The sequence below is a fragment of the Dama dama genome, chromosome 8 (assembly GCF_033118175.1).
Source record: "Dama dama isolate Ldn47 chromosome 8, ASM3311817v1, whole genome shotgun sequence".
In the NCBI taxonomy this organism is placed as follows: Eukaryota; Metazoa; Chordata; class Mammalia; order Artiodactyla; family Cervidae; genus Dama; species Dama dama.
In genome coordinates, this window is record NC_083688.1 from 1119049 (window position 1) to 1141255 (window position 22207).

At 60.1% G+C, this 22207-nt stretch overlaps 1 protein-coding gene across 6 annotated transcripts in view; it reads left to right on the top strand.

The window, feature by feature from the left end:
- Nucleotides 1-22207, top strand: part of ARHGEF10L (Rho guanine nucleotide exchange factor 10 like) — a 148969-nt gene that overhangs the window by 9777 nt on the left and 116985 nt on the right. The window contains exon 1 of one of the 6 annotated variants that reach the window (XM_061148024.1): nt 14264-14459. The exons of the other annotated variants lie outside the window; for them this stretch is intronic. The gene's annotated coding sequence lies outside the window, so the exon portion shown is untranslated. Of the gene's footprint in view, nt 1-14263; nt 14460-22207 lie in introns of those variants that run through there. 6 annotated transcript variants of the gene reach the window in all.

Consider the following 22207-nt stretch of genomic DNA (forward strand, 5'->3'; position numbering starts at 1 on the left):
GAGGGCACGCGGCCAGCGAGTCGGCTGCCTCCCCCAGGGCTGCGTGTTTGCAGAGGAGGACGCCGGAGCTCACGGGTCTGATAAGTTGCTTTCATCTGCTTGTCCTCGCGTTCCTCCCCGCCTGGAGCATTTGTATCGGACCCTTATTAGGAGCCGGGTGCTGGGCTCGGAGCTGGAGATGAGTGAGATACGGTGACCACGTGTCCGGGGTGGGTGTGGGGACAGGGAGGTAACTGATGCGGGGGAGGCGCCTGACTGGCAGAGGTGCTCAGGGAACTTTCCCGGGGAGGGGGCAGAGCAGGGTGCTGGTGCAGGGAGACGGAGGGGGCCCAGGTGTGTGCAGGGGCTGGGCTGTCCCGCCCTGCCTGGCAGAGGAGGTATGGCCCGGGACTCCGTCTTACTAGGAGCTCAGTGTATCTTGGCCACGGGAGCCGTTGGAGAGTTTCAGTCTGGGGAGGGACGTGCTCAGCGTGCTCAGAACTTGCTGTCCTGGGTGGAGACCGAGCCGGGAGGGACAGGAGAGGTCAGGGAGACCTGCAGAGGCTGTCACAGGTGCTCTGACTCCTGGGTTGTTGTTCGAACTCTGCTGCCTCCTCCGTGCTTCCCAGACGCTGCTCGTTTCTCTTGACTCAGGAGGTTCCTGAGACTCAGAGAGGTTAAGAAACTTGCCTGAGGTCCCACAGCATGGCAGGGCACCCAGGTGGTGGTTCCTCAAGTGAAACAACCAGAGTCTCAAGGGTGGAAGCAGGTGGTGAGTAACTCCCAGAGAGGGGCTCACCGGAGCGCCCGTGGACCATCACCATCTGCAGGCCCCCCCGCCTTTAAGTGTTGCCCTTTGGGTCTCCGAGGATGGGTGACGCCCTGGGAGGCGGGGGAGGAGCTGGGTCACTGCCGGGAGCTGGGAACTTGCCTTCCCAGGAGCCGGAGCCGGTGTTTAAGCAGTTTCCTGGGGCATTGGCTTCCTCCCCAGTGACTGACTGGAAAACTCTGGGGCTGGGCCAGGTCATGTGAGGCCTGAGGGGGCGGGGGCGGTCTCTGGCGGGGGGGGCTGTATTTTACTGATGCCAGGCAGAGGCCTCCTCCTGGGGGCAGGGAGACACAGGGAGGAGGTCCCAGGGCCCTGTCACTTGGGGCGGCTGTCTCGGCTCTTTGGAGTCTTGCTTTACCCCACCTGTGAGGCAGGGATGATACTAAACGTGCTTCCAAGGGAGTGAAAAAAATAAGCAGTGTTTGCTGAATGTGCTGGGCAGTACACATTATCTTCTTTCTGTTCTTCGTGGCAATCTTTTCAGGTTTGTAGGGTTATTATCTCCATTTTACAGATGAGGCAGCTGAAGATCAGAGAGGGTAAGTAATTTGCCCAAAGTCACACAGCTCGCAAGTGACAGAACTTAAACCTTGATCTGCCCGACTCTGGAGCCTTCCCTTGAAACCCTCTGGGCCCCGTCAGACGTCCTTGGCAAATCACCTGATAGAGTCCTGAGGGGCTTCTGCTTTCTGGCCACCCCAACTTTGGGGGCACCCCAAATCTGGTCCAACCCCTTAAGGTTTATCACAAGGTCTCGGAGCCCCAGTGGCCCGAAGCCCCTTGCTCATCATTTCATGAGCTTCCCAGGTGGCTCAGTGGTAAAGAATCTGCCTGCTAATGCAGGAGACGTGGGTTCGATCCCTGGGTCAGGAAGATCCCCTGGTTGAAGGAAATGGCAACCCACTCCAGTATTCTGGCCTGGGAAATCCCGTGGACAGAGGAGCCTGGCGGGCTACAGTCCATGGGGTCACAAAGACACGACTGAGCAACTAAACAGCAACATCATTTCCCCGCCACTTGGGGGCAGCATTCCAGAGATTCTGACCTGCTCTTTTACTGCCCAGGGCCTCAGGAAGAGCCCGGGCCTGGGGTCCTAGCCCCTGGGTTCTACTCCCACCCCTTCCTCAAACCAGCCAGGAGAGCCTGGGCAACATTTCCCCCTACCCCTACCTTCACCCTCAGCCTCAGTTTTCTTTTCTGCAAAATGGGCAGATGGAGAATCTAGGGTCTCTCAAACTACGAGTATGAGGTTTCCGGTTTCCAGGAGTCTGCAGGAATCGGATTTTGCTACTTTTTTCCTACTTCCCATCCTCTGTCGCTTGAGGGGAAGGGGGAGATTGAGTTGAGAAAACCTCTCAGGGAGCCTTATAGTTAGAGAGCAGCTTATGGTGTAAGCGCTGGCGGAGCGTGGCGCCCGGGGTGAACGCTGGCGGAGCGTCGTGCCCAGGGTGAGTGCGGAGGAGGTTAGTACCTGGTGTGAGCGCCGGCGGAGCGTGGCGCCCGGGGTGAGCGCCGGTGGAGCTTAGTACCCGGGGTGAGCACCGGTGGAGCTTAGTACCCGGGGTGAGTGCCGGCGGAGCTTAGTACCCAGGGTGAGTGCCGGCGGAGCTTAGTACCTGATGTGAGCACCGGCGGAGCTTAGTACCCAGGGTGAGTGCCGGCGGAGCTTAGTACCTGGGGTGAGCACCGGCGGAGCTTAGTACCTGGGGTGAGCACCGGCGGAGCTTAGTACCTGGGGTGAGCGCTGGCGGAGCTTAGTACCTGGTGTGAGCACTGGCGGAGCTTAGTACCTGGGGTGAGTGCCGGCGGAGCTTAGTACCCGGGGTGAGCGCCGGCGGAGCGTAGGGCCCGGGGTGAGCGCCGGCGGAGCGTAGGGCCCGGGGTGAGCGCCGGCGGAGCGTGGCGCCCGGTGTGAGTGCCGGTGGAGCCCCACGGTGGGCCCGGCCCAGAGCGGGCCGCTTTGTGTGTATCTGAATGGCAGGCTCCCTGATAACGGGGAGGAGGGTATCACTGGCTATGCTGCAGATGTGAAACTGAGGTCTAAAGAGTTTGGCCAGCTTTCCCGAGGGCCACGCCATAGTTACCTGTGTGTGAGGGCTGGACTTAAATGCCCAGGGGCAGCGCTGGGGGTCCATATGGGATGTCTTGCCTCTCAGCCAGTCATATGGAGCTTTGGGCAAAACCCGCCCTCTGGGCCCCCAGCGCGTCCGCCCACCCTGGAGCAGGGGTGATGGGGGCCCAATCTGCAAACACTCGCTGGATGAGTCACGGTGGAGACGTTGACGGGACCACGGCCGGGAGAGCAAAGCCGTGCTTAGTCCGCTGTTGGCCAGAGCTCAGCCTCACGGGCAGCCCAGGCCTGGGGCGCAGGCCGCGGCGTTACAGAGTCCAGGGAGAGCTGGGGGACGTGGGGGCTTTGGACTGGAGGGGCCTTCCGGGATCACCGGTCCCAGCTCCTGATTTTACATACGGGACATCCTAGTCTGGAGAAGGGCTGTGACCCGCCCCAGGTCCCACGGCCAGTAGCGGCAGACCCACGAACCGCAGGAGTGGGAAGCTGCATTCTCAGCCTAGCCTCCTGGCCGAGCTCACAGGGATGACTTTATTCCCAGCCCCTCCCCCTGCCCTCCCCACCCCCCGCCGCAGCCTCCCATCAGAATATCAAGAGCAAGAACAATGATAGTAAATGAGAGGAACCTTTTTTTTTTTTTAAGGATTTCTGCTGCAATTTTCCTTTTTGTAATTGGTACATAACTGCTTGGCAGTGTTGAGTTAGTTCCTGCTGTCCAATGGTGTGAATCAGCTGTGTGCACACACAGATCCCCTCCGCCCTGAGCCTCCCGCCCGCCACCCCGTCCCAGCCCCGGGCCATCCCAGGGCTCCGAGCGGAGCTCCCCGCGTGGCGCAGCAGCCTCCCGCTGGCTGGCTGTTTCACACGTGGCCGTGTGTATGTTTCCACGCCCGCCTCCCCGTTCACCGCCCCTTCCCCTTCCCTCACCGTCCGTCTCTCCTCTGTGTCTTCCTGAGAGGAGCCCTATAAGCCCGTTGGGTGCCGTCCGGACCCTGGAGGTGGGCCGCAGGCTCATCCGCCCCGCCCCCTGCTCCTAGCCCTGTGACTTTGGGCAAGGCCTATAATCCTCTCGGCCTCCAACCGTCTTCATCTGTGTCATGATTTAAGCAGACTCTGAGGTCGTAGCACTTTGATTTCTACTCTGGTGCTTCGTGGTCTGACCACTGAACTTTTTTTTTTTGCGGTAAGACTCTATTAGCATATTTCAGGACACAGGTGTTCCCCCAGAACACTTGAGCAGACAGAAACACTGACGCTGCCCGTTCCCTGGGACAGTTTGCACTCAGGCCCTGTGGACCGACTGCTGAGTCTGGGGGGACCTCCCTACTGAACTGTGATAACGAGCCCCACTCCAGTCTCCCCGGGATCCATGCCAGACTGTGTCTGCTCCTTCCATTCTCCGAAGCGCCCTCCTTCCTGGAGCGTGAGGCGCTTCATCACCGTCCATGGTGAAGACGGTAGGAGTCTCTAGTAAAGCCACGCTGTCTTCCAGGGGCTGCGGGACTGGCTGAGACGCCCAGGCTGGCAGCCGCTCACCTGGGAGCAGGCTTGGAGGAGGGGAGGCAGGCGGCCGGGCCGTGGGGGAGGCTGGGGCATGGCCCCCTGGCTGCTGGGCTGGCTCTGCCCCTCGCTCTTTGCTGACCGTGGACGAGACGCAGCCCTCCCTGGCTCAGTGCCCACATCTATATGATACGAGGCTGCGTGTGTGCTTTCTTGGTTCCCTTTAGGGCTGATGTTCTGAGGAGTGGGCACATTTGTTGTTTGTTTTTTGACCACATGGCGTGCAGGATAGTTTCCTGACCAGGGATCGAACCTGTGTCCCCTACAGTGGAAGCACAGCTTCTTAACCACTGGACCACCAGGGAAGTCCGTAGGAGTGGGCACATTCAGTACCTTTTGGCCTCATGCCTTCCCTTGCCAGGTCTTGGAATCATCATCCAAGATGCCCTGGTTTCTGTTTTGGCCACGCCATGCGGCTTGCAGGATCTTGCTTCCTGGATCAGGGATTGAACCAGGGCCCAGAGTCCTAACCACTGGGCAACCAGGGAACTCCTAAGATGTGAAGATGTGCAGATGGGACTTTTCTCTCTCAAGAGGCTCGATGTGCGTGAAGGTGCCAGATGCAGGCAGGTGCTCTGAGCACCCTGGGGATGGGAGTAATTCTCATACGTTCATGCCAGCTTTGCCCCGACAGCCTGCAAAGAGTGCCCATTCTTGAGCCTCACCCCAGGAGACTGCAAGCTTGTAGGTTGGGGTTGGACATTAGAGTCTACATTTTTAAAAGTTCCCCTCTCGTTCAGGTTGTCTGAAGTCAGTAGTTCAGGGGCCACACTTTGAAAAGGGCTGTTAAGACTCTTTGAGTCGGAAAAGGCTTAGGAGTGTGCCAACCTGCCAGGCTTGGTGATGGCTCCGTGTGACCCTGTTCTGTGTTGCCCCCTTCCTTGGGCACAGCCTTCAGTAGCCAGCTACTCTGCTTCCTACAAGCTAGCATTTCCCAGGCCTGGCCGATTATCAGAATCTCCAGGAAGCTTTTGAACAAAGTGCGAATTCTTGAGTCTCACCCTTAGTGATTCTAAACCAGCAGATCTTGGCTGGGATCAGAAGTCACCATGTTTAGAAAGCTCTCCAGGTCTTTTCCTCATTTGCTTGTCATTCTCTGATGCAGTACTCTAGGCTCGGGGAAGGCATTGAAGGCATAACTGTCAGGTCAGACGCAGTCTCGGACCTTATGTCACATGTGCTACAGCCTGGTGAAGCGGGCAGAGCGATCACATAGGGATGTTCAGCCGGATGGGAAACGTGTCTAGAAAGTGATTGGGTCAGACTAAATACCTGGGCAAAGCTGGTTGTCGTTCAGTCGCTCAGTCGTGTCCAACTCTTTGTGATCTCGTAGACTGCAGCACGCCAGGCCTCCCTGTCCTTCACTCTCCCCCGGAGCTTACTCAAACTCATGTCCACTGAGTCGATGATGCCATCCAACCATCTCTTCCTCTGTTTGGCCTTCCTGGTAAATTCCAGATTGAAGTAGAGCCCTGAGACCAGTGGCCTTGGGTCACTACTTATGGACTCCTGTCATTTTTCATTACTTATTATTTTATCTACCTAACCATCCATCCATGTATTCATCCATCCATCGATCTACTAATCCACCCGTTTCTTTATCCATCCGCCCATCACTCTTGAATCTCTACCATGTGCCGAGGGCTGCGCTGGGATGGAAAGCATTGCCTCTGCCCTCAAGGAGCTCACAGTCTGGTGGGGGAGTCAGAAAACAAAGCAGATGACCCCAGTCCGGAGTGTTTGTCTCTCAGAGGGGTGAGTGGCTGGCCTTCCCTGTGGGCCTCTTGGAAGAGTTCCCTGAAGTTGGCTCGTGTTAAGGTTCAGAATGTAGATGGGCGGGTCCCAGGCGGATGACACAGGGCACGGCTTCCAGGCCGAGAAAGGGTCGGGGGGAGGCAGGTCAGTCTCATCCGCAGTGCCGCCTCCCTCGGTCCCGGCCTCCTCTTCACATGCGCACACCAGTTTCTGCGGCCTTTTGGAGACGGATCATCATCTGATGGGCTTGGAGCCTTTAGAGCTGGCTGCTGCAGGCGGGGCTTCTCACTGTCTGTAGGGTTGTGGGAGGGACCTTCCTTCCCCCGCCAGCCTGGGCCTGGGGGCCTGGAGGGACTGGGGTCCAGCCCCGCTCCTGGCGCCAGCTCCCTGCCCCTCCCACTTCACGTCCCCGCTTGGTTTGAGTTCTCAGGGCTGAGTGATTCGGGCAGGCCTGATGCCCTAGGAGATTTGGGTCATAAGCAGGTGAATATGAACCATAGAATCCACTCCTGGGGAAAACCTGTCTGGGCTGGCTGTCTGGAGGAGAGCCAGGTTCTGAGCTCCCGCCCAGCTGAGGGTCGGGACGGGCGAGCGCCCTGCTGCGGAGGAGAGGGCACGTGCTCCGTCCCCGTGACCGCGTTCGCCTGACGCTCCTGTCCCGCACTCGGTCAGCAGCGCTGTGTCTGCTTTAGAGTGGGGAGGAAACAGGCTCGGCAAAGGCGGGAGGTCTGCCTAGGTTTGCACAGCCGAGGGCGGGGGTGGGGGGGGCGCCTGGAGCTGGGCCCAGAGGGTCTCCCGGCAAAGCCATGCTTTCTTCTTGCTGGGCCCCCAGTAGTTTCTCAGCTTTTCCGGGGGCCACGCCAATGTGCTGAGGTTTGCTCTCTGGCTCCTCTGAGCCGGGGCCTCAGTGTCTCCTTTTGCCATGTGGGAGCAGGCTGGCGTGGGGTCCCTGGCAGGCAGGACTGGGCCCAGGACACCCGAATGCAGTGATTCTGCAGGTAGGATCCCAGGGAGCTCTCCTGGGGTCTGGGCGGGGCTGTGGAACTGACCGCCCAGCCAATCAGTAAGCCTTCTCTTGGGGACCCTGTACAAGGGGGACACCCAGGGCCCCCCATCCCTGTCCCCCGGGAGCTGACCCGCAGGCAGGGATGAGGACGTAGGAGCGGGGCTTCGGGAGCTCGTCGTGCTGGCTGTGTGGGCGCGGGCAGTGCCCTGCCTGGCCTAGCTTCCACGGCTGCCTCTGACAGATGGGAGCCATGCCTCATGCCTCATCGGGCCATCGTGACGGGGGTGAGGCTGTTCCCAAAGCTCCTGGTGGCATTGGTGCTCAGCTGCCCGCCCTCCTCAGGTCCTCAGAGAGTGACCTGCAGGTCTGAGAGGGGCTTCCTGGCGATGCCCGCAGCCCTGGAGCGTGGGGTCGTCCTGCAGGCATCGGGGGTGGGGCGGAAGAGGGTCCGCTCCGCAGCGGGACGGGGCGATGTGGGTCAAGCTTTGTCCAGGCGGGAGCGGGAGGCTGCCTCTGGCTTGGTCCTCCCCACTCTCCACCCCCTACCTCCCAGCCCCGTGGGCAGCGGCAGCCCCAGACCCTTGGCCCTTCTCCCAGACCAGACAGTCAGAGCGTGGGAGAGGAAGTGACTTGTCCTGCGCTGGTGGGAGTTGGTGGCAGAGCCCGCCTGACCCCTCGCCCGAGGCCCACGGGTCCTGACGCTGCTCCGTCAGTTGCTGGGGTCGCGGCCGCCCAGCCTGCCCCGGAGCCAGCTGTGACCCGGATATTCTGGGCCGCGTGACTCACAGGCTGGCCCTGCCTCCGCCAGCATGCTTCGGGTGTTCCTTTCTTTGCTTTTCCTTAATAAGGTCTCCCGTGGCGCTGGCCTGTGCTTTCTCGGGGCCCGGAGGGGCGGTGGCTTTTGCCCTGGGAAACGTGTCCTGCAGGGGTGGGGCTGCTGGACATTTGGGCTCACAGCTGGGGGAGTTTGGAGGGCGGTGGGCAGAGGCTCACTGCTCTCTGACTGCCTGACTTCGGGAGGTCACTGTGCTTCTCTGAGCGCCCGCTTTCTGGCTCGGTTCAGTCCCACCCACATTTATTGAACCCCTGTTGGCAGCCAGGTGTGGCGCTAGGCATTTTGGTGAGAGCAGTGAGCAGACTCAGCCGCTGTCCTCTGGGAGCCTCGAGAGAGAGCGGCCCGTCCTGTGGGGACCCGGCTGGTCCATCCCGAAGCTCACACGAAGCCCCGCACCCGGCTCCTGGTCCTACTAGAAGCTCAGCAATCCAGTGAGTCTAAGTTTGAGTCCCTGCCAGTGAGAGCAGCCGCTGGGCTTCCCTGTCAATTCCTGTCGCTTCGATTTCACACTTGTGAGCAGGAAAGCGCAGGACCTAATTCTGGAGGGACAGCCTTGATCATCCATGCACATGGGCAATGTGCGTCAGCATCCCCGGGGTGAGCTGAACCTGCCATGTTCCCCCGAGTGCCCTGACCTTGGCGAGGAGGATGTGCAAGCCAGGTCACATCCCAGGCCGTTCACCCCCGGAGTGCAGTGGGCACCCAAGAAGTGTGTGCTGAGCTCAAGAGGGGGACAGTGCCAGCCTGGGACACCTCCTGGTGATCAACACTCGGAAGGAGGGCCAGCTTATAAGCGTCCACAAAGCAGGGAGGAGCCTTGTCCTGGGAAACTCCACAGGACGGAACGAGGGCAGGCTTAGACCTTTCTAATGGGAGAGCACCGTGGTGGTTCAGATGGTAAAGAGTCTGCCTGCAACGCGGGAGACCCAGGTTCAATCCCTGGGTTGGAAAGATCCCTGGAGAAGGAAATGGCAACCCGCTCCAGTATCTGGTCTGGAAAATCCCATGGACAAGGAGCCTGCCCTGAGGAGGTCCAGCCAGGCTGGGCCTGATGTCTGGTGGCCCTCCGCCCAGCAGAGGGGAGGGCGCTGGCTGGTACCTGGCAGGCACAGTGGGGCCCGAGTCTCGGCCGTCCCTGCCCGGGGGTCTGCTCCAGCGCTGGCCTGGGGGCTGAAGGGGTGAGAGTGAGACCCTGGTCTCTCAGGAAGCTGCCCGCCCTCAGCCCCCAGCTGGTTCCCGGTGAGGATGCTCAGCGAGACTTCCTGTGTTTGCATCCCGCTGCCTCAGGAGGGGCTCTGCTGGGGGCAGCGTGGCTAGACCCCTCGCCAGGTCCCCTGGCCGGAGCACTCTGTTTACCCGTCCCCCAGTTTCTCCTCTTGATGTGCTGCCCGGGGGGCCCCCGTCCTCCCGGCGCCCCCCGAGTGGGGTCCTCCCGGTCCCGCCCGCTCACCTGAGTGCTTCCCAGAGCAGGCAGCCCTGCTCGAGGCTGAGGACGAAGCCGTGACCGTCCCGGGGGCTCCAGGCAGAGCCCTGCAGCCTGGGATCCAAGCCCAGCTCCCCCATGTGTTGGCTGCGTGACCTTGAGCCCTTTCTTACCCTGTCTGTGCCTCTGTTGCCCAGTCTGTAAAATGGGGATGGGAATAGTTCCTCTCTCAAAAGGTTGTTACAAAGACTGACGTGATCATAGGAGTGAAGGGCTTGGAATCGCTCTGGGCCCTTAGCAGGAATAACTGCGTGTTAGGTGTTGTGACGCTGATTTTGGTACTCGCTCCTTGATGGCACCGGGCCTAGTGCCTGGGCCCTGGATTTCACGCACTAAGTACTGCCTTCAGGGATGAGCTCCTGGGCCAGGTCACTGGGGAGAGGTGAGTCAGGGCCGAGGAGGGGCCCCTGACTCCCACTGAAGCCCCCTTTCCACCTCCCTCCCTCCTTCCCTCCTGCTCCGGGGCATGCAGAGATGAACTGTATGTGGTTTCGCTCACTGTTTCAAGGAGCATCACCCCCCGTCTGTGTTCAGGGCCAGTCCCAGGAGGCCCCCAGGCCCCCAGGTCTCCCCGCAGAAGCCCCCCACCTGCTTTCGAACCGTGGGGCCCATTCGGTTCACCTTCCCCTGCTGGACTGTGAGTCCGAGGGCTTGGGCCGGTGTCCATCTTTCTCAGCACCGTGCCAGCCCAGCGGGGCCGCGCCTGCACCCAGCTCGCTGAAGGTGCTTGGTGAATAAGCCGTGTGCTCGGCTAGGCTCAGGGTCAGAGGGGAGGGGGGTCTCGCCCCGACCCGGGACAGCGCTCTGTCTAGTGGTTTTTTTGTGAAACTGGAGGTGGCTGCTAGGTGCTGGAAACAGCGCTGGCTGCTGAGCCAGGGAGGGGGTAAGCCATGGTCCCCTCTTTGAAGAGGCTGCCCTCTCTCCCCCCTTCCTGCCCCCTGCCCACTTCCTGTATTCCGGATGCCATGCCAGGTGGTGGAGGCACACAGGGAAGCAGGCCATGGTCTCTGCTCCAAGATCCATGAAAACAGTGCAGGTCCTTTAGAGACTTGGAGCCTGGTACTATCTGCCATGGAATCTGGTGGCGGTGATTTTGGTCTCTGTGTCCCTGTGACTGATAGCAATAAGACGACCCTGAATTAACAGGCCAGGGTCTGCTCTGATCCTCAGAGGACTTGACCAGATGCCCCGTGACCAGGGTTTTCCGTCTTCGCCCTGTTGACGCCGGAGCTGGACGATTCTCTGTTGCGGGGCCGAGCTGTGCGGAGATCCCTGGCCTCTGCCCTGGGCATGCCACTCGCCTCCCCCGCCCTCCCAGCTGTGACAATGCAAATGCCTCGAGATGTTGCCGCATGTCCCTGGGGGGCAAAGTCATCCCTGTGGAGAACCACTGCCTTAGCTGGATCTGTGAAAATGTAATTGTGTAAGCCAAATGGAATGGAAAATTTGAAATCCAATACTGCCTCCCTCCAAAAAAAGCAAAAGAGGAAAGAAAAAAAAAAAAAAAAAAGCGCCCACAACATCCCGTATTCCTTGGGTTTGGCTTAAAATCCAAACATCCTTTGGGAGGTGGGAGGGCCCTTGGAGGCTGGAGCAGTTGTGAGCTTTGGCCCAGAGGCAGAGCCTCTGGCGAAATGGACGGGGCCATCGCCAGGCCCAGTCCTCTTGTCCCAAGCAGCTACGATGTAGGACAGGTCGTCCAGTGACCGCGTGGAGTCCCTGGGGCCAGCATCAATCCTTGGAGAGTTGAGCTGGAGTGTTGGGCTGTTGTGCTCAATCCCAGTTAAGCCCTGGTGTTCTCCGCCACCCCACGGGCGTGGCCTGGTGTGTAACGTGTGTGACATATGCCTGCGTGCACATGTCAGCCGCTCAGTCGTCTCCAAGCCTTGGCGACCCCACGGGCTATGTCCCGCCAGGCTCCTCTGTCCATGGGATTTTTCAGGCCAGAGTACTGGAGTGGGTTGCCATTTTCCTCTTCCAGGGGATCTTTTCCACTCGGGTCGAACCTGCATCTCTTGGGTCTCCTGCATCGCAGGCGGATTCTTTGCCTGCTGAGCCATCGGGGAAGCCCGTAATGATGGATTTGTGTGATTGTTTAGCATCTGCCTGCCTGTGAGGTTGTGGACTTCAGGGAGGCAGGAACCGAATCCCCAGAACCTTACATGGAACCTGGCATGTGGCAGTGCTCAGTCAGTTTTTGTGGAATGATTAAAAGATATTGTTGGGTGGATCCAGAGAGATAAAGACTGGCTTTCCTGGGAACTTCCCTGCTGGTCCAGTAGTTAAGAACCCACCTCCCAGTGCAGGGGCTGTTAGGGAACTAAGGTCCCGCCTGCCTCGGGGCAACTAAATCACAACAAAGACCAGCTAGGCTAAAAAAAAAAAAACAAAAACACAAAAGCAGAACCCTGGCTTTCCCACCCTCCCCTTGAACTCTATTAGGTCCCCGGGGGAGGGCATGGGGCCTGGAGGCAGGCCTAACATGCGTGGCACACACATGGAAGGTGGGCCCCTCATCACTCCCTTCCCGGTTTGCATCCTCATGGGAAAGGAGATGCTGTCTCTGCCCCTGACCAACTCCTTGGCCACAGGACAGACCTCGGGTGAACCTGGCGGGCGGCTCAGCCTTGGCAGGGAACGTACAGGTGTCTGTGCTTGCGTCCAGCCCGCCCCCCACGCCAGTGTGGCGTTGTGGGGCACCTGTTCGGTCTGCCGGCTGCAAGCAGGGAAGAGAGCCCTGGGTCCTGGAGCCCTGGGTCCTGCCTGCCCAGGTCCATCTCTTCCTGCAGGTCAGCTGAGGATTCTTCTGATACAGTGTCAGGTGACAGCCATGGGGAGGCCGCGGCGGGGGGAGTCGCTGTGAGCTTGTTGGCTGGAGGGGGCTTGCTCTCCCTGAGTTTAGCAGAAGGCATTTGAGCTCAAGCGAGGGAAGCAGCCTGATACCTGCAGCTCTCTGCAGGCTGTCTCCGGCCAGGCTGCTTTGCATAACGGCCGCTCCGCAGCGGGCTGCGAGGCTGCCCCGCCCCGCGACCGTGGCGTCCAGGCGGCTGGATGGCCTCCCTGGCGTCACACACTGGGTTTCGGTGGTCGCCATGTTTCACCTGAACTGAGGAAACTCAGCCTCGCTGTTTCCTTTGGGGTCTTCTTCTCCCCTAACTGTGACCTCCCTTTCTGGAATCTTCACCTTTTTTATTTGGCTGTGCCTGGTCTGTGCAGCACACAGGGTCTTCGCTGAGGTAGGATCTTCACTGTAACACACAGAATCTAGTTCCCTGACTGGGGATCGAACCCAGGCCCCCGCACTGGGAGCAGAGCCTTTCTTAACCACTGGCCCACCGGGGGAGTCCCTGGAGTCTTGACTTGAAAAGGGGCGGGAGGCAGGTGGAAAGTTTGTGGAGCCGAGTGTTAGCCTCAGGGCCTGGCCGGGCTGTCCCCAAGCCTCAGTTTCCTCCTCTGTAAAATGGGCTGATTTGGTCCCTCGTGGGTGCCCCGCCCGCTTTGGGGCTTGGTGGGAAGACGGGCATGTCTGTGCCTCCCTGGCAGGTGCGGAGGACAGGGAGCTCCTGGAACACACTCACATCTTCCGTGCGGGAGGCTGTGGCACGTAGTTAAAGGGGCGGCTTGAATCTTAGGGCTGAGACCTCTGGGTCCCCTGGAGCTCTGCATGGCGCATTTCAGGAGACCCCAGATGCTGCCCAGATAGCTTGCCTCACCTTGCTGGGGTGGGCGGAGCTATTTTTAGCTCCGAGTTCTGCGCGGGTTATTTCTTCCTGCCCAGAGCTCTCTCCGGGACAAGTGACAGCCTCTTCGCTGAGGGAGGCAGAGCTTGGGCCAGAAGAAGAGGCTGGAGTCAGAGTGGACCCCTGTGGGCCTCGACCGGGAGGCTCCCTCCACGCGGGCAGACTGCCCGTGGGGGCTGTGTGGCCCTTCCCGGGGTGCCAGGGCCCCTCACCTGCCCGCCAGAGCGGCCGAGGGCTGCAGCCTCTCTCCCGGCCACGTGCTCCGGACTCACCGGAGCAAGAACCTGGTCTTTGGGGAGCGAGCTTGTAACAATAGTCCCACCCACCCCACCCCTCGTCTGATCACCGCCTGGCGCAGGGGCCCGGGCCTCTTCCCAGATGGGTTTGGGGAGCTGCCTCCTGCACGGCTTGGCCCTGCGTCTGTCTGTGCAGTTCTCTGGGGAGGGGCCGTCCTGGCTGAGGCTGGGTGCGGGCGGGCCTGGCGTGGGGCCCCCTGGGCCTCGGCCACCTCCTCCCTGCCCCTGAGGGTGGCTTTGGGGCTGGCGTGGACCGGCCTTCCTCACTCACAAGCCAGTGTGTGTTGAGGTCTGCTGTGTGCCAGGCGCTGCCCCAGGGCCGTGGATGGAGTGGTGGACGTAAACGATTATGTCCACATTTTGGGCCAGTGTGGGCAGCTGGATATATAGACACCTGGAGCTGTTGAACGCCATGAAGACGGGGGGAGCAGAGGCAGAGGAAATGGTGTGCTGAGGGCATGCGTGTGCTGTTTTCAGAAGCGGGTGCTTGGAGGGCGCCTCTGACAGTGGCCTTGGAGCAGAGCCCCGAGGAGCTGCAGGAGTTGGCCATGAGTACAACCGGGGAAGAGTGTTTCAGGCAGAGGAACCAGCCGCTGCAGGGCTTCTCTGGTGGGCCAGTGGTTAAGGATCCACCTGCCAAGGCAGGAGACACGGGTTCGATCCCTGGACCGGGACGATCCCACGTGCCGTGGAGCAGCGAAGCCTGTGCTCCGTGATGTTGACCCTGTGCTCTGGAGCCCGGGACGACAGCTGCTGAGCCCGTACACCCTAGAGCGCGTGCTGCAGCAGAGAAGCCACCCCAGTGAGCAGCCCGCTCACGGCAGGGAAGAGGAGATCCAGGCAGCAGTGAAGACCCGGCGCGGCCAAGAGCAAGCAGACGACGCTGTCAGTGCGGAGTCCCCGAGGTAGGGCGTTTGGGAGCCTGCACGGCAGTCCTGGTGACTCTGGTAGAAAAGCTATGGAGAGAGGTAGGGTTTTAGGTCAGGGAGGGCAGGGAGGCACTCATCAGGTGGGGTCTAGTAGGCCAAGGTGAGGAGCCCAGCTTCCACTCTGAATGAAGTGGGCGTTTGAGGGTTTGAGCAGAGGAGTGACCTGCCTGCTGGCTGAGAAGAGAGTGTGTCGGGCGAGGGGTGAAGGGGCAGCGGGAGACCCGTCAGGGGCTGTGCTGATGGCCCTCGAGGTGATGGCACTTTGGGGGGAGGCAGGGGTGGAAGGGGGAGTGGCCAGAAGTGGTCAGATTCTGGACGCGTCTGGAAGGCAGAGCCGCCGAGGTTGGCGGATGGGTGGCACGTAGGTGTGAGAGGCAGAGCGGCCGGGGATGGGCCCGAGGGGTCAGCCTGTGCCCCTGGCCAGCCGGATCTGCCGCCAGGTGAGGTGGGATGCTTGGGAGCAGGGAGGGCGGCACTCAGGAGCTTGGTGGGATGTCACGTTCCAGATGCCCCGTAGACCGTGGAGTGGACCTGCTGAGCAGGCGTACTCTAGGCAGAAGTCTGGAGCTCCTGGGGAGGTCAGGCTGGCGGTGTCAGCGCAGAGATGGTCTTTAAAACCACAGAAATGGGAATTTCCTGGTGGTCCAGTGGCTAAGGCTCCAAGTGGCCCAGTATCTGGAGGTCCTTGGCCCTTCCTGCAGCTTGGACCATCCGTCCTTCCGCCACCTCCAGCTCTGTCAGACTGGAGTCAGAGTCGGACTGGAGGCCTGGCGTCAGGCCCCTCCACTTCCTGGTCCCACCTCGTGTTCCATGGGTGACTTTGGGAAAGTTGCTTCCCCAGTGTGAACCTCAGCTTCCCCATCCATGGAAAGGAGGCAGTGAGGCTGCCTTTTGGGCTTCCCGGTGGCTCAGCTGGTAAAGAATCCGCCTGCAATGGGGGAGACATGGGTTCAATCCCTGGGTTGGGAGGATCCACTGGAGAAGGGAAAGGCTACCCACTCCAGTATTCTGGCCTGGAGGCTTCATGGACTATGTAGTCCATGGGGTCGCAAAGAGTCAGACACGACTGAGCGACTTTCACTTTCACTTCTTCCAGCCTGGAAATGCTCTGCTGATAGTATGAGTGTTCTCGAGCCTCACTGGCACTGAATTGCCCACGAGGTGGGCTCGGGATGGGGAAACTGAGGCGCGGAATGTGAAAGGCTGGGGCAGAGTCCGTGCTGTGCCCTGCTGGCTTCCAAGTGTGTGTGTGCGGGGCTGCATCGCGTGGGCCGCCCAGGATGTGACCGGGGATGCAGAACGCACGATCGGCAATCTTCCACCTGGCCCTTTAGCCTGGGGCCTCCTGCCTGGACCGGCTTGCTGGGGACGGAGGGGTTAATGTGCTGGAGGCGGGGGTGGGGGGCCTGGAGGAGGAGGAGGGGGAGGAAGAAGGGGAGGGGCTGTTCTGGGGGCTGTGCTGGCTCTGGTTTCCTAGCAACAGCCCCCATGAGTCCCTGCCGCCAGGGGCCCGGTGGGATCCTCTGCCTGGTGGCCCCCTTCGGGTGGCTGTGGAGGGGGACTGCCCCCCACCGGTCCTGCCGGGGATCCTGGACCCGGGGCACGCCCAGGAGGTCAGTGCGGGGAGTGGGGACGCTCGCCCGGGGCAGGGACAGGGCCTCCATTGTCCGAGGCTCAGCCACTGGCCAGCCTCACCCCTGCCCGCGGCAGGAAGCCCATTGAGTGGCCTGGTGCCCGGTGGGCAGGGAGCGGAGCTGGCGCTGTTGTGCCTCCCGCCCCGTCACCCCTGCCCTCGGCCACAGTCCGTCTCCGTGACGCCTGGTCCACGCTGCGATCCCGGGAGAGCCGCCCTGGCCCTCCCCGCCCGCAGCCCAGGGACTCCGCGCAGGGTGTCTGCCTCTCTGCCCCCTTTTCCTCGTCTGTTGCGGGAACCCAGCTGGGCCGACGCTGAAATGTTGAGCGGGGCGTCTGGGGCACAGCGGTGCTCAGGAGACACCTGCGACGACCACTTCCAAGGTGATCGCTGTGTGATCTTGTGGGTGGTGGGATCCCGGAGGTCAGGGCGGCATCCCTGTGTTCGGGCAGCCTGGCCTCCGTGGAGCGATCGGCAGGATGGGGCAGTGGGAGCCCCGGGAAGGGGACTGAGGCCTGTGGAGGCCCCTCGGGCACCGCCAGACGTCTCTCCTCCTGCACCAGCCTCTGACGGGTGACGGGAAGCAGAGGGTGAGTGCCTTCCTGCGGTCTAGCTGCGGGGGAGCTGAGGTCGCCAGCTGGGCCGTGGCCCCCCTCCTGTGGCTGGGACGTCCCAGTCCCCGGGCTCCTCGGTGAGGTGCCCTCGGCTCCGTTCCGTGAGCGTGTCTCCGTGGTGGCCTGTTTGCGGGTCCCGCTGCAGCCCCTGAGATGGAAGGAAGTGGCCAGCCTAGGGAGGGAGACAGGTCCGACGGGGCCGGTAGGCGTCCCAGGGTCACCTGTGCTGCTTGAAAACGGCCTTTCTCCGGCGGCAGATGTGAGCTCCCAGTCCAGGACTGCGAGCCGGAGCACATGGCTGGTGGGTTCTGTCCGCACCACGCGGTGCTCAGGGGCCTGCTTCTCTGACCCTCGGCCCCTGCCTTTGAAGCGTGGAGTCTTAACCGCCGGACCGCCAGGGAAGTGCCCCCTGCAGCAGGTCTTTTTTATTTTATTTAAAAAATTACTTTTGACTGTGCTGGTGTCCGTTGCCACGCGCAGGCCTTCTCTACTCGAGGTGGACGGGGCTCGTCACTGCGAGCCCCGGGCTCTCCCTGCCGTGGAGCGCGGACTCGGCTGTGTGGGCGCAGAAGCTGTGGCCGAGTTGGGCTTAGCTGAGTGGGCTCAGCAGTCGTGGCGCAAGGACTCAGCTGTCTTGAGGTCTGTGGAATTTTCCTGGGCCAGGGATCCAACCCGCGTCTCCTGGCAGGTGGACTCGACCGCTGGACCTCCAGGGAAGTGCCCTCTTCCGCCGCAACACGCACAGGTAGTTTTTTAAACCAAGCTTGGGAAATACCGCATAAGACGAGTCTGGGGAGGCCTCGCAGAGGAGCAGGGTCTGGGTTTTGAAGGTTGAGTAGGAGTTTGCTTATTGGCTCTGAGAGTTCTCACTGGAGGGAATAAACAGACGCAGAACAAGTGGGCTCAGGGCAGGCCTGAAGCTGAGCGCTCGGGCCTGGCGCGGGAGCTGCCGAGACGAGAGAGGTTGTGGGGAGTTGGTGGCGGGGGCTGGGTTTCATTTTGAGGCGACAAGGAGAGCCTGAGGGTGTGGCCTGTGGGACAGTCGCTGTGACGGCAGAGTTGGGGGGGCGGGCCAAGCCCACACCTGACAAGGGCTGAAAGTGCGCCTGGCCCCCGGGGTGTGTGGCTGCAGCAGGCCTTCGCCCGCCCGCCCCGGTCTCCTCCGGTCCAGCACTTTCTTCCTGGCTTCCAGGAGATGGCCACGGTGCCTCTGAGGCCAGAGCTGGGGGAGAGGCGGGCGCCAGAGCCTGGCCCTTGTTCGGCTCTGTGGGACGGGCTGGTGTCCCCCCTCCCTCCGGCGAGTCTGCAGCCTCACCCCGTCTGCCTGCTGCACCCCTGCCCTCCCTCCCCTCCCCAGCGGCACTCTCCCTCCAGCGTCCAGCCTTCCCGGTCCTCACCCTCCTGGCCTGACTTGTGACGATCAGAGAGGCTTGCTTGTGTATTTCTCTCGGCCTCATTCAGGCGAGCGGATGGGGCCAGTCACTGGAGTGGGAGGTGGGAAGTGGTCCAGCGGTACAGAACCCATCTGCCAGGGCAGGAGATGTTAGAGACCTGGGTTCGACCCCTGGGTCGGGAAGAGCCCCTGGAGGAGGGCGTGGCAGCCCCCTCCAGTATTCTTGCCTGGAGAATCCTATAGACAGAGGCGCCTGGCAGGCTACTGTCCACAGGGTCGCAGAGTCAGACACGACCGAGCGACTTAGCACGCTTGGCCAGTTTTAAGAGCGAGTGAGGAGGGTCAGGTGCAGGCAGCCTGGAGGATGACTTCCTGCTGGGCCAGATGGACCTTGAACTCTAGAGGAAGGACAGACTGACAAGGGTTTGCTTAAATTAGAGGCTGGAAGACACCTGCTGTGGTGAGCAGGGCTGCTGAGGGTGGAGGCAAGTGTGAATCTGGCTGCTCTTCGGGGTTCTGGTTGCTGAACTTGACCTGCTTGGTGGGCACACCCAGAGCTGGGCTGCTCCTTTGCATCCTTCTCGGCCTGAATGCGCTTGAGAAACGCCACCTGGGGCTTCCCTGGCGGTCCAGTGGCTAAGACTCCGAGTTCCCAACCCAGGGGCCCCAGGTTCGATCCCTGGTCAGGGAGCTGGATCCCACATGCCGAAATTAAAGATCCTGCATGTTGCAACAGAAACCGGTGCAGCAAATAAAATATTAACAAATAAAAATAAATATTAAAGAAGCACAACTTGCCTCTGGCCATTCTGCGCGGTGTCACCAGAAAGAGCTGTGTTCAGGGGGGGTCTGCCTGCCTGTCCAGTGCTGGCGGTCGTTTTGAGAGAGAGAGATGACCCCCAAGAGTAGAAAGTCTCCTGTAACCCCCCACCCACGCGGAGGGCTGTGAGCGTCACCGTGGCGACCGTGGGCAGGGGCGCGGGGGGCTGCCTCCGCATGCCCTGCAGTCCCGGGCCCAGGAGCGCAGGGTCTCCGTGGGGTGGGCGGGGGGCATGGGGTAGACTGGAACGGCGGCACGTGGCGGAGCTGGGGTGTGGACTCTGGTCTACCAACCGGTTCCACCCTTCCCACACCGTCTTGTAGCTACTGTCTTCTCCAACCTGTGATGTTATTTAGCCTGTTTACAAATGAGAATGCTTGGGACGTCCCTGGCAGCCCAGTGGTTAGGACTTCGCTTTCCACGGTGGTGGTTGTGGGTCTGATCCCTGGTCGGGGAGCTAAGAACCCAGTTGCTCATGACGAAAAAACCAAAACATGAAAGAGAAGCAATATTGTAACAAATTCAATGGACTTTAAAAATGGTCCGCATCAAAAAAAAATCTTAAAATATCTTAAAAAAATGGGAACGCTTATCTTCATCTTCCCTCCTTGTAATGCTCGCTGTAGAAGAGCTTGAAAATTCAGAAAAATGGAAAGAAAGTGGGGAGAAAATCTGTGTAACCCTGCCACCCTAGCGAACACTATTCATACCCTTCGTGCGTTTCCTTCTGTCCTTCCCCTTCCTGCGCCCTAGGAGCCCAGTGGGAATCCCCGGATGTGGGCGATCCGAGCCACTATTGGTTTTCAGTCGACTTTCCTCTCCAGCTAGACCACCTCTTCTGCCAGAGACCGCCCCTGCAGGAAGGTTCTGGGTCGCTTTTCAGAGAGAGGCTCATTTTAGGGGCATCACAACACATTTCTCCTGGCTCAGGCTCCCACCCTGAAGCTTCCAGGCCACGCGCAGCTCAGGAGAGACCTTTAAAAAAACGAAACAAGGAAGTAGCCAAGCAGCCCCATCCGCTTCTTCCGCACGTTCACACCTACGCCCGGCTCCTGGCCCTGCCAGCCTGTGGCGTCCTCCGGGCAGGGGCTGTCCTGCCCACCTTACGGAGATGTAGCCCGAAGCTCTGGGAGGCCAAGAGGAGGCCTGGGGTCCCACCACAGGGATGAGGCGGAACCCCGCCTGCAGCTGGGTCTGAGTTCGCCCAGGTCCCCACAGCTTGAAGCCGTCAGGTTCCCCCGTGAGCCTCCTTCAGCGTCTCTTACGCCCTGGGGTGCAGGATCCAGATGCATCGTCCCAGTCACCGGTCCCGTTTTGGTGGTGGCATCAAGGACGGGCATCTTGGCACCGACCGAGCCTGCCAGGGCTCTGAGGCTGAGCTTGGGTGCTGGTGAGAGTCCAGTGGGCCAGGTCCCAGGACCCCAGCTTCATAGATGGGAACACTGAGGCTCAGCTCCCCTGCCAGTGGAGAAGAGCCTTCCAGCCTGGGTCCCACGGCAGAGCTTGGTCATCACAGCCTGTGCCCTGCATGCTAATGACAGCCAAAGAGCGGTGTGTCCCAAGGACCCTTCCAAGAGTGTTACCTGTATTTACTCTTAATTTTCTGGAGAACCCCATGAGGTCGGTCCTTTTTAAACCCCATTTTGCAGATGAATGAACTGAGGCCCAGAGTTGGTGTTAAATAGCTCCTTCTTGGTAAGAGAGCCCCTGAGCAGTGGGCCCCAGGTGGTGTCAGGGAGCCGAGAATTCTCTGCTGACTGCTGTGCCGGGAGGGTCTCTCGCAGGGCCCCTGGCTGCTCTGAGCCAGCCCTCCTCACTCACTCATCCTGAGCCCTGGCGCACATGTGCAGAACGATCGTCACAGGCTCTGGGTGTGCCAGGGGCTTGTTGGCGTGTGTCCTTGCCCGGGAATAGAGAAGTGAAAATAGACGTCTGTTTGCTCCTCGAGTTAATCACTGTGCCTGGGGCTGCGTGCTAGGTCGCTTCAGTCCTGTCCGACTGTTTGTGACCTTATAGATGGTGGCCCGCCAGGCTTCTCTGCCCATGGACTTTCCCAGGCAAGAATACTGGAGAAGTTTGCCATTTCCTCCTCCAGGGCATCTTCCCAACCCAGGGATCAAGCCCACATCTCTTAAATCTTCCCCAACCCTTTGCTGAGAGTTTTCAGCGTGGAACTGAAAGATGCAGTCACGCACTTTGTGGAGAGCAATTGGTTTTTAATCAGAATGAAAAGTGCATTTCTCTGACCCAGCCCATCCCGCCTAGGAGGGTGCCCCAGAGGTTCACGCATCTGTGGCTCAAGGCCAAGAATGTGGAGAATGGTTTATAACATCAAAGCCTGGAAACGACGTCGGTGTCCACGCAGGGGTTATGTCAGTCATGGTAGACACCCGCCCCCGGTGCTCTGCAGGTGTTAAAAATGTGAGACTGGTGTCTGTGTACTTGCTCTTCTGAAATGACCTTGGAGGTATGCAGCAGAAACAGTGGCTGCTAGGGCTTCCCGGGTGATGCAGTGGTTGAGTCTGCCATCCCCGTGCAGGGGTTGTGGGTTCAATCCCTGGTTGGGGGGCTCCTGATAGGTCCCCACATACTGCACACGGCCAAAAAGGAGGAGCTGCCGAGTGAAGTAAATCAGACAGGGAAAGACAAATATGTAACGTCACTCAAATGTGAAATCTTAAAAAACTGACACAAATGAATTTTTTTACAAAACAGACGTAGACAGCAAACTAACGATTATCAAAGGGGAAATCGGGGGTGGACGGGTAGATCAGGAGTTTGAGAAGGACACACTACTGTGTGTAAAATGGGCTTCCCCAGTGGCTCAGGGGTAGAGTCTGCCTGCACGCCGAAGACAGCGCAAGAGACGCCGGTTCCATCCCTGGGTGGCAAGATCCCCTGGAGGAGGAAATGGCAGCCCACTCCAGGATTCTTGCCTGGAGAATCCCAAGGACGGGGGAGCCTGGCGGGCTACAGTCCACGGGATCGCCAAGGGTCGGACCCGACTGAAGTGACTTAGCATGCACGCACATGTAGTAAATACATAAACAATCTGTATAGCACAGGGAACCATTCAATATTGTGTAAAAACCTATAGTGGAAAAGAATCTGAAAAAGAACAGATATGTGTGTGTATGTACATACACACACCACACGTATAACTGAGTCACTTTGCAAATAAACCATGTGTGTGCTAAGTCGCTTCAGTCACGTCCGACTCTTTGCAACCCTATGGACGGTAGCCTACCTTCTTTGTCCACGGAC